Source organism: Nymphalis io, chromosome 7 (genome assembly GCF_905147045.1).
Source record: "Nymphalis io chromosome 7, ilAglIoxx1.1, whole genome shotgun sequence".
NCBI lineage: Eukaryota > Metazoa > Arthropoda > Insecta > Lepidoptera > Nymphalidae > Nymphalis > Nymphalis io.
Window position 1 is genome coordinate 11258634 of NC_065894.1, and position 12696 is coordinate 11271329.

Consider the following 12696-nt stretch of genomic DNA (forward strand, 5'->3'; position numbering starts at 1 on the left):
AATATTTGACATGAATCTATTATAAAACTATGTCGCTATTAGAATACCATGAAACGTACTCAGTACATAATGTATTTTATAATTCATATTCAATCAGCAATCCTAAATTCTTAAACTGACTGAGCAATGACTCAAGTCTTTGCAAGACCGCTATAATAACGTTTAACGAACTTTATCTCCGTAATTATAAGATTGAAATTCGAATAGCACATTTAGAAATAGTTGTCGGAAGTTGAGCAATGGATGATTAAATATGTACAAGCAACTATTATCCTTTACAGTTTGTGATAACAATCAGAATTGCGTGCATGTCAAAATATGCGAATGAGGCAAGCGTTGACTAATGTAGGTATTGTAACGCCCTCACGTGGAATACTAAGTAAGTGCTCTTGTACACGGGATGTTGACTGTTGATCGTTTTAATTTGTTATTTGATTGAAACAATCTTTTTTAACTGCAATCATACTACATCAATTTTTTTTACAATAAAGGAATTTATTGTAAATGTATTAATTTTTTTGATAAATTTATAGTATATGTATTTAAAACTATATAAATAATGTATGTAACAGGTTCAATTTTCCGGTTCTCTTCAGTAGAATCTACATTCCAAGCCGGTGATATTGTGGTTTAAATTTATTTTATCTTGTAAATTCAAGATTAAAAAGTGCATCGTTAAATAAAATAGATTTTAACTTTGTACTATGTATATGTTCATGATAGATAATAATATAATATATATCCTTAAAAGGTTCATTTGTCAAACAAACATCGAGAATTATTTACATAATTTTTATATTATTTTTGTATTTAAAAAGTAAATTTCTGTTTTTTTAGGCTATATGATAATTTGATCATAAACGTAAAAGGCGTAAGTGATTAAGAATGTTTATGTTCATTTATTTTATACTGGCATCTGATAGTAAGTGGTTACCACCGCATTAGACATTGGCATTGTAAGAAATCATCTCTTACATCGCCACTTTGGGAATAAGATTATGTCCCTTGTGCCTGTAGTTACACTGTCTCCCTTTAAACCGGAAAACAACAATACTAAGCATTGCTGCTTAGCGGTAGAATATATCATAAGTTGGTGGTACCTACCCGAGCTTGAACAAAGGCCTACCACCGAGTTATTACATTTAAATAATTGCGAGAGTAACGTTAGTGCTATTTGCCATACTCTAAGACTCAAACAGAATATTAAAATAAAGATAATCTATTCATTAACGGCGCATTTGTGTTCCCTTATTCAATCTTGCCGAGATGCGCAATTAGATATTTGCGCAATATATAAATGTAATTTGCGCAAATATATACATATAACATTACGTGATTGGGATCAGTAACAATCTTTTATTTTTTATACTTTAGCCACCTCTATTATAAACGTTGCTTAGCGGATATTTAGTTAAACAATAATTTTTCTCTTTCTGTGATTATTGGCCGTCGGTCTTCAATGTAAACTTACCCTTAAATCTTTTTTTTATAACAGTTAATTAATTGACAAATAACAAGAAATTAATCATATTAGTATTGCTCGTTTTTTAGAATAATTATATATAACATTCATATTCACGGCCAGCCCCGAATTTAAGCCTGGGCCGCAGAGGCAGCCGAAAATAGTATAATTGTACTCTAACCGCTTCTGAATGGCCTTAATTATCAAAGTGCTTAGGGGCCTTGGATCTCTAGTCCGAGTCTGGACACTACTATCTTATGCATCCATCTTCCCCAAATATAACTCCCATTATCAAATATTCAACCGCTTATAGCAATACTTGGTATTGTTGTGTTGCTATTTGAAGGGTTACTTAGCCAGTGTAACTATAGGTACAAGGGACGTATCTTCTTATTTCCCAAAGTTAGTAGCACATTGGATGTATAAGGAATGATTAGCATTTCTTACGGTGCCAATGTCTATGGGTGGTGGTGATTACCATCGGGTGGCCCATTTGCTCGACCGCCTGCCAATGATATATAAATATATAAAATTCCAAGATTCGAATTGAAAGCCCGTTGTAAAGACAATCAGTCAGGCGTTATTCGCCTGGCCATAGCGGTTTTATTGACTGTATAACAATGTAGTTTGTGTCATATGGCTTCAACATAGACGAAGCCCTTCAAGTGTACCCAATGATTAGTCACTTTTAATTTAGATGATAGATAATAATGTACGCTATTTTTAGAAAAATATCTTTAAGTGTGGTAAGAATAAAATTTTAATGTCTTATTTAATGCGACGATTATTTGCGTAACGATTTCAAAATTGTTGAACCAACTAACGTTTTATTTGTTAAAGGAAAATAGTCAAAAATGCCATCTTGATTATAAGTAAAAAAAAATAGTGATTACTTCTACAAGAAAGTAAAAGTAATGTGCCTATGGATGCATGGACACAGCGTTATTTATCGGAGGCTGTACTTATACTTGCCAATGTAAATCTGGCTTAGTTAGCTTTACAACTGTAATTGCTATTTGTTTTATTCTTGGAAGAAAGGCTCATAAAAGGGCAGATGGTACATGGTCATGACTATTTCCTACGTCATAAATGTGCCACAAAACATAGAAACTAAGATGAAATCCATTGTGCCTGTAATATAACCTAAAATAACATAAGTCATATTTGGATTACATTAGGGGTTATTTATGACGCCGAAATGGTGTCAGTTGAATTACAACTGTGGGTTCCTGGTGGAATAATGAACCAGCTCCAACCACCAGAAAATCAATAATATACCTTTGAATTTTGTTTTGCACTATTACTCCAATTAATTACATCCTGGACGGAGTACACTTTGATCTATAATGTCTGTAATTATCATTCATAGGTATACAGAAACAGCACTTTAAAGTATCTATTAGATAAATAAATATAGTAAATACACAACCAGTTAGCGATTGTTTCGTCGTAACCCAGACGAACCGGTACTGAATCATATTGACGAGCCGGTTGGCGTGGTTGGTAGATACTTGTCTTTCACGCCGAAGATTGTGGGTTCGTTTCCCACCCAGGACAGACATTTGTGTGCATGAACATGTCTGTTTGTCCTGAGTTTGGGTGTAATTATCTATATAAGTATGTATTTACAAAAGAAAAGTAGTATATGTAGTATATCAGTTGTCTGGTTTCCATAGCACAAGCTCTGTACAAGCTTAATTTGGGATCAGATGGCCGTGTGTGAAAAATGTCCCAGGATATTATTATTATTATTATACTGCTTGTAAAAATATAATATATTCAGGAGCCGTTTTATCGACATTATCATAAAATGTTCTTGCCTTTAATTATAATTTTATTTCGTTTTAAAACACTTAATAACATTGTATACATATATAAGAAGCAAACTTATTCGTAATAAGTAGTTGAATTATTCAACGTTTAAAAATAAAACTTTTACTATTAACAATTTGCGTTTGGAATACGAAATAAGTACAACACAAAAGTTGGTAGGCTGCATGAACTCAATAAACTTCAGATCTATCATTGGTAGCGCAGATTAACAATAGTTTTTTTTTTTTAACTAAAGCTCATCAACACTTACTAGGTCTATATTATGCCATACATTATTGGAAAGCAACATCAAAAAACCTTTATATATGGAATGACGCGTGAAAAACTTGTATTTAACCTTTCGATATATTTATAATTTTTCAGCGTAATAACACAATCAAGGTGCTAATATTGTTGCCTCAAGTTTGCAATATATAAGTATCATCTGCACAACTAAACTTTGTTGGTGATACACTTTTCAGATACGCAAAGATCATGCTACTAAAAGCAACACATTAATGTGCTGGCTGCTAACCAATTGACTCTAGATTATATGAAGTAAGCTATGTCAATAACAATTAGTTTCAGTTGTAAAATATTAATTACATGTGATATCTATTTATATATTTAGTCAATATGAATATATATTATCCTTAGCAGAAGAGGTTTTCACCCAGCTGTTGAACACTGCCTATTTTCTGTGTAGGTTTAACAAATCCATGAAAGAGATTAAAGCAAATTCAAACAAGAAAAAGCTTTATTTAATATAGCATAACACAATTTCAGAATAACGAACAGAATCACGTAATCTTGGAGATACATTTTATTAGCCATTACAAACGGTAATAAAAACGATTGTCGTTGTTATAACGCGCCGGGTGAAATCCAGAAAGAATAGCCCAGTTGTGGATGGGTAAGCTTTATTACCAGACACTAATCGCTTAGGCATCTTTTGCCTTCGAAATTATTCACCAGTATTTGGCACGGTCATTCGAAATTAGGGACATTCATCTTATCTTTTCGTTAAAAGTTCATATTATTAAGTAAATACGATTGGATTGAATTAATAATGACGGCATAATTGTTGTGCGACATATTTTATGTTAATTTAAGTTAATTTTGGCGGGAAATTATTATCACAGATCGAAAATAACATCGGTAAAAATGGCACAAAAATGTTTTTTTTTTGCATCAATTTGAAGACTTAAGCTAGTTTGGGCATTTTATTGCCTTTGACAGTTAATCCTTTTTGTTTTATTTTATCTGTGGTTGCAAAACCCAGTGATATGTCTTGAAATGTTATTGCTGCTAAGATAAGCTATTGGTGTTTTAGTGTAATCAGATGAAACCGTAACCTGACTACGGCGAAATGAAGTGAGTGTTATGAGTTTTAGCAGCATAAGTATGTTTGTATGTTAATACGTTCAATTATTACTGTGTTCCTTTAATAGCGCCATCTTACTGATATTTTAAAGGACGCAATGTAGTAGAGTAATTTAAGACTTTTAAATTGAAAAGTTCGAACGTTTCTTCTCGTTTCGATTGTAAGTTACGTTAGTTGATAAAAAAATAACTTGTTACTTAAGTTAATTACTCCGTTTTCTCGACCTACATTAAGTTATTTTTCTTTAATGAAAGTTGCTTTTACACCAACTTTGATAATTGTACCTAAATAAAATATTTCTCAGTTCGAATTTAGTATAGGAAGGCAATCATACAGATAGGATACTAAATGGTAAGTGGTCACCTTGCCCCGGACGATGGTAGTGTTAGAATTATCAACCATTTCCTACATTGTCGATGCACCGTACTATCTGTCAATGCAAAGTTTTTTTCTTATGAAATAGACAACTGTCAAATGGACCATCTGATCGTGAGTGCATACCACTGCCTATAGAAATTGGGGATGTAAGAAATATTACCCATAATATATAAAAACAATTAAGATAAAAAGCAAAATTACTTAGCCACTTGTGTAAGATAAATAATTACTATAAAAATATAGACCACAAAATGTGATTTGTTCGAAAATTTGTGTTACGTATAAAATAAAAAAATACATAGAGATTTCACTGACCGTATTAATAAAAATAAAAATAAAAACGACACTTAAAACTGATACCGCAAACAAAACACGCTCTTATAATCATATTTTTAATACACTCTCGATACAACAATCGCTACACTTGTATATACAAAAAATAATCTTTAATTACAATAAAATAAGGTTTAAATTCCTTCACGGCTATCATAAACGATGATAGTCTAGTGGATATCTCAGCATCGGAAAGAGATCTTATCTATTTAAAAACGCAAAGAGAACATTATGTAATAGCTTTATGGTTGAAATTGGCGTGCGCTTAAATGAAATGTTGGTCACTTAGTGCCCGCTAAATGCGGAACCAGTTCCTTGTAGACCTCCGCTTGTGTCTTATTTGAATTTCACACTTAACGTCATACAATTAAAGTTGATATCAGGTATTTTTCTGAAGCCGCGTGTGGTACGTTTTACATTCCAACGATGATAGAACGGTACACCGGCGGTAGGATATAGTGTAAATGTACCGAAATGATGTGTTTAGACTATATTACGTTTTAGTGAAGACATTTTTTTGTGTAATGTTTTAATAATCAACTATTGTTGTTTTAAATGAATTCGGGGTTTTTGTTCGGTCCGTTACAATAGAATGTCAATACTTATGTATTATGTAGTGGAATGAGTTTTGTCGTAAGTTATAATTTGATTGCTGCTGTGCTTTTCTGTTAGAACTCACTTCACTATGCACCCGTGAAATGTTGACAGCAAACTTATGGTGATATACTATTATATATGAGGCGTGTATTATTGAAATGTTATAATTATTATTTTCAATATCGCATATCACTTTATGACATTTTACGTTCACGTTTCACGAAGTCTGGCAACTCTCCGAAGCAGTAATAGGTTTAAAACTACATACAGTAAAAGTTTTTAAAAAAATATAAAAAGGAAATGACGAATAAATATTTTTTATTTAGCCTGTGTCTAAAGTTGAAGAAATTGCTGGGTCTTATTGCTGCTTACATCATTAACGTGCCACTAACATTGGGAACTAAGATGTATATAGGATATATTATTATATTATGATGATATATATTAGTGGGTATATATTAGTTACTCTGGTTCACTTCACTCGCCCATTAAACTTGATGGTAGGGCTTGCACAAAACCTTATCCTTGCCTTACTTTGTGCTTTTATTACGAATAGGTCTATAAATCTACATTTATTATAAATGAGTGTTATGTATATCTGTCTGATATTAATAATAAACATTAAAAAGACTTTTAAAATTTCTTATCTATGCTTTTATTCATTGAATAAATATGTTTTCAATATAAGCACATTAGTCATATTAAAATTGAAAACTACCACCGGTTCGGAATGTGGATACCGAGAAAAACCGTCAAAAAACTCTGTAATTACTCTTTTTCACAAATGAAATATATAGTCTAATACACATAAAATATTATGTTAAATCAAAGTTCCAAACAAAATTGTAATATTCCAAAATATTACAGTTATATAACTACTTAATATAAAATGAGTGAAATTGAAGCTATATATTAAAATAACTGTAGCTGTACAGTAATTGTCACACACACATTCAAAACTTAAGACAATATTCACACATAGAACAATTCAACGGTGTTCGTGAGCAGTTATATGACGAATGGATGTAATGACAATAGCATGACTGCGCCGTATGTGATCAACGGATTATGACTTACTCGGTAATTTACTCAAGATTGAAGATATAAGAAAATTATTCTATAATTCGTTGGATATATACTAATCTTATACATATATACATACACGAGGTGATACATTGCCTTGTTATTGTAATGATGGTAATTAAGAAAAGAGCCGAGATGATCCAGTGGTTGGAACGCGAGAATTTTAACCCAAGATTACAAATCCATGCGCCGCTAAATTTTAATGTGCTTAATATGTGATCGGCGTTGAAGGAAAATATGATTTAAAAATCAACAAATAATACAGTTAAAAAGAATACAGCGAAATGGTCTATGATTTTTTATTATTGAATGGCAAATGAGCTTGATAAATGGTCATCATTTAAAAAATATTGGCGAGGTAAAAATTATTAATCATTTCAATGCGATGCCAGCCACGAAAACATATTTAGGCACAACATTTTGTCCATAAATTTACTAAGGACACCTAAAGAAATTAAGTTTATACAGTAACAGCCTGTGAATGTCCCACTGCTGGGCTAAGGCCTCCTCTCCCTTTTTGAGGAGAAGGTTTTGGAGCTTATTCAGGTGAAATACACATGTGGCTGAATTTCAGTGAAATTAGACGCATGCAGGATTCCTCACGATGTTTTCCTTCACCGCCAAGCACAAGATGAATTATAATTACAAATTAAGCACATTAAAATTCAGTGGTGCTTGCCCGGGTTTGAACCCACGATCATCGGTTAAGATTTACGCGCTCTTACTACTGGGCCATCTCGGTTGAAGTTTATACGCTCGATCATTTTTAATTTGTCAATTATTTGACTACCACGTTGGTCTAGTGACTAGATATAAGGCCGCAGTTGCCGAGGTCATGGGTTTAAACCCCAGGTCGGGCCGATAAAAAGTTGAGTTTTTTTTTGACGAAGATTGTCAGTAGCAGCCCAGATTCTGGCAATTGGCAGTATGTTCCGTGCCTCAGAAAGCACGTTAAGCCGTAGGTCGTGCGCCTGAACTCTTTCCGGTCGTGTTGGATTGCCGTTTCAACGGATTATGAGAGTGAGGGTATATAGTGCCTCCGTGTTTGTGTACACATTTGTGCTATATAATATGTCCTGCGCAGTTGGCTAATCTCTCTTGAGATTGGCCACCGTGGCCGAAATCGGCCAAGAGGACATCATTAATAATTGTAAAACTCAAAAACGTAAAAAAGTGACGTAAACATTAGATAATTCACGTGATCGATGATTGAATCGCTTCGACTCTTTACATGTTTTAATATTGTTATATGTAACGTTATGTACAAAAGGTAAATAAGTCGTGCGACTAATAAGATTAGAACCAGGAAACGCTTGAAGCCTTAAAGGTAGGAATTAGCAGTTACGAGAAAGGTTGGAAGAAATTTTTATTTCGGAAAACGCATAATTAAGGTCATCGCATGAATATATTAAAGTAGCGTTGTGGCTATATTTTAAAGAATACTCTCGCTACCCTTCCCTACTTCGTACGAGTAAAACAAAATACAAAATTACACCTCCCATCTTCCTTTCCGTAATGTTAAAATTTTCAAAAATCTTTTCTTAGTCAGTCAGATTGACTTGAAAATATATACGATTATAGCTTTTCTCGCGAAGCCAAACTACTGAAACGATTTTGATGAAATTCAGTACGTAGCAAGGTTGAACCCCGACGGCAGACTTTCTTTCTTTTACTTTTGCCTAAAACCAACCCCTATACACGCGGTCAAAGTCGCGGCCGGTAACTAGTAAGAAATAAAACTTTAATAGTGTCTTCGATAAGTTTTTTAAATTTGAATCTCAGCTTGTTAGGATTGGGATATTTAATTGAATCCCTAAAAACCTTGCAATATTACCAACATAAATTAAGATAATTGACTCTGTCTATAATAAATTGTATTCATATCTACAAACATCGATTGCGGACTACTTTTGTAGAATATGTAATTGTAGTGAAGTTGAAACTTACTCGTATAGTTCGCGATATTAGATTATAATGTATTTATGTGAAAGTACCATCTACCAACACGCATTGGAGCAGCGTGGTGGAATAAGCTCCAAACCTCAAAAGGGAGAGGAGGCCTTAGCCCAGCAGTGGGACATTAATAGGCTGTTATTGTATGTGAAAGTTTGCTGGGATGTTTGATACTCAATCACACAAAAACAACAGCGGATTTAGATGAAATTTTATGAATGCTGACATGCGAATATAAAAAGCTGAAGTTTGTTAGTTGTTTGTTTGAATAAGCGTGTGTTGATTTTAAGATCTACGGGACCGATTTAAAAAAATCTTTATGCGTTACGATAGCCTACTCACTAAAAGTCTATAATATACCATCACCTTTAACGCGGGTGCTAGCTGCACGAAGCAGCTAGTCCATTATGCTTACTTATAAATGCGAAAGTGACTTTGTTTGTTTGTTACACTGTCACGTCTTAACTAGTCGACCGATCATCATGAAACTTTGCATTTTCAGGGATACAGCAAAGGACATAAGGTACATAACCTGACATCTCGCCCCTCACACGCAGGCGGAGCCACAGGCGAAAACTAGTAGAATATAATGAAATAAATATAGGGATGGTAATTATGTAGTAAACTTGAAAATAAAAATATATCATTTTAAAGTAAGTTATGTTTAAAGAACATTATAATTTTACAGCTGGTACGTGTTATAGAGTATACTTATAAAGTTCTTCACTAAAATCTAAGGTCTTGTACTTGCTGCTCATTGACCTTACCAAAAGAATTTTTATGGGATAGACTGTCTCGCACGGGGATCTCAAAAGTTACTTTTACTATATAGAAAAGTTGTCAAGCGAGTCTGTATCGGAGAAAAATTTAAACCATATGAAGCCCACTAAGTCTGATCGCCGCCAAGGTTGACTGGTTTTTGCGGTACGATTATTATTTTTTATAAGCCGGTTCCTATGTATTAGTAATTCGATTTTGGTATCCGTAATTACAGTTACTATATTTTTTTTAGATTCATTAAAATGGAAGCGAGCGAATTTTAGAATAACTTATATTACTATTTCAAGGAGATTTAAATAGTATTTCAATTATTGTCTTTTAACATACGAAGTATGTGTTATTTATGACTGTAATATTGACTTTTATGGAAAAATTATAATCAAGAAGTTGTTATATAAAAATATACAGATAATTAAAATATCAAAAGTATTTTTAAGAAATGCAAAAAAAATGCTTACCAAGTATAATAAAAAAGAGTACTTTATAACTGTCAAAGCACTAATACCAAACGCAGCGCTGGTCGCGCCCGACCTCAGTTCACTCACCCCGGCCTGACCACTCACTTTCTACCACTTCACCACCTCACCACCCAGCACCACCATCACCGAAAACTATATTTTGCGTAACTAAGCACGGTTAATTTTTGTAATATTACTTTACAAACACTAAATTACACCGGTTAGCTACGTCGCGGTGACTCGACAGTGTTTTCTGTCTTGCTCACACAGGTTTTTGAATGGTGTTGCCGTGTTAGTAAATAAATCAACCCGTGATTAATCAATGAAATATCTAATTTATTTTTCCTCTTGATATTTATTTATACTTTCAATATTGATATATTAAACAATCTGGTAGGGTTTTATTAAGACGAACACTTCTTGTAATTGATATTATTTATTGATCATGCTTAACATTAAATTTTCTTAGATAAAGATAAAAGATTCCAATAATAATTTTATATAATAAAAAAAAAACTCTTCAATGAAAGTAACCAGTCTTATGTCATAATATGTAAACATACATCTTAATTAAGAAACATATGTTTGCAACTATTTCTTTGGTGATTGGGAGAGCTGCTAGCAGCCGGACATCTGACAAGCGCTTCTGAATAATTTCAATTTATATTTACCTAAACTCGCTGTCGAGTAAAACCATTACAGAAAATATTGTTAGGAAATCTACAAAAACTTAAAATCAGCTCCGAGGAAGGGAAATGACAAATCTTTGACCTATATTTATTATTTATACGATTAATAAATTAATTTGCTAATACTTAATATATGTTAATTAATAAGTGAAAAATGTAATTTTTTTTTTTTTCTTCTCGGTAGATTCTAATTAATTTAACGCAAAATATCGATGCCAAATTGCTTTTAAGAGCCGACTTAAATAAAGTATATTTTTATTTTGTTTACATTTTAAAATTATAATCATATAAAACAAAATGTATGTATTACTGATAATCACCTTGTAAATTGTTTCTTAAACAAGGCTAACACAATTACCAGGCAACACCGCGACGTAACCTCAAAGGCTGTGTCCAGCGGTAACGTAGACAGGTCGTACTATACTTAACTCGTTCCAGTACTTTGACAAAGTTGCAATAAAACGATTCGTCACCGACTTTAGAACTCTGTCATATAAAATAGATTTCTTTGTTTCGCTTGCATTTGATTTGGATAGCGCACTGTATCCAATTTTCCGGAGATTAACTGTTATTCCATTATAAGCTTTAATGTGTTATATTAAAGGTGTTTCTCGTTTGTTTTAGTTGTAGAGCAATGTTCGTTGCTTTGAGGAAGCCATTCTCCGTTCTTAATCACATTAAACGGGAAAAGCGCTATGCAATCGTATTATTGAACGTGCTTCGCAATCGTTGTGTAATAAAATTTTACTAAAAATCGCACCTGTGGTAATAATAACATACTCGTCAATACCCGATTGCACAGCAGAAAAATAGTGTAATGTATTTCTCTCTTATAAGGTGAACTTACTTACTTTTACTGGTGGTAGGGCTTTGTGCAAGCTGGTCTGGGTAGGTACCACCCACTCATCAGATATTCTACCGCAAAACAGCAGTACTTGGTATTGTTGTGTTCCGGCTTAAAGGGTGAGTGAGCCAGTGTAATTACAGGCACAAGGGAGATAACATATTAGTTCCCAAGGTTGGTGGCGCATTGACGATGTAAGCGATGGTTAACATTTTTTACAATGTCTATGGGCGTTGATGACCACTTACCATCTGGTGGCCTATATCCTCTAGCTAGCTCGTCCGATATATATATACTTTTTATATTATAGGATAACTTTTGTATAGAGGTAGAGTTCGTTGATAATAATAATAATACAGTACTTAAGTGTGCACGCAAACATAGAGGCACTCTCTATTCCCCCATTCTTATAATCTGATAGGGCGGCAAACTCGACACTACCAGAAAGAGTTCAGGCACAAGACCAACGACTTTACGTGCTTTTCTAAGCACGGGAGTATACACAATTTCAACTGCCAGACTGAGAATTTTTTACAGAACCCAATAGCTTTTTATCGGTACGACCTGGTGATTGAACTCAGGACCTCGGGATCTGCGGCTTTATATGTAACCACCAAGCCAACGAGGCAGTCAGAAGCGTACATACTGTATAATACACCGTTTATAATATCAGAAGTAATAAATAAATAAAATTCCTCTTAAACGACTGAATATAGGAGACCCCATAACACAAATATACAAATACAAGTCCACGAACTAAATTTCCGATACAAATATATGTCATAACCTAGAAATACGTAATAGTCAATTACACATTAGTCGGTGTCTATATAAAAGTACTTAAGTATATAAAATGCGTCCCGGCTTGTTGATAAGAAAAAAATATATGAGACGGGCCGGTTGGCGTGGTTGGTACATACTTG

At 33.3% G+C, this 12696-nt stretch overlaps 1 protein-coding gene across 4 annotated transcripts in view; it reads right to left on the bottom strand.

The window, feature by feature from the left end:
• The window catches only part of LOC126769433 (protein PALS1), a 157094-nt gene that overhangs the window by 135643 nt on the left and 8755 nt on the right, over window positions 1-12696 (bottom strand). Inside the window, exon 1 of one of the 4 annotated variants that reach the window (XM_050488221.1) lies at window positions 10241-10488. The exons of the other annotated variants lie outside the window; for them this stretch is intronic. The gene's annotated coding sequence lies outside the window, so the exon portion shown is untranslated. Of the gene's footprint in view, window positions 1-10240; window positions 10489-12696 lie in introns of those variants that run through there. 4 annotated transcript variants of the gene reach the window in all.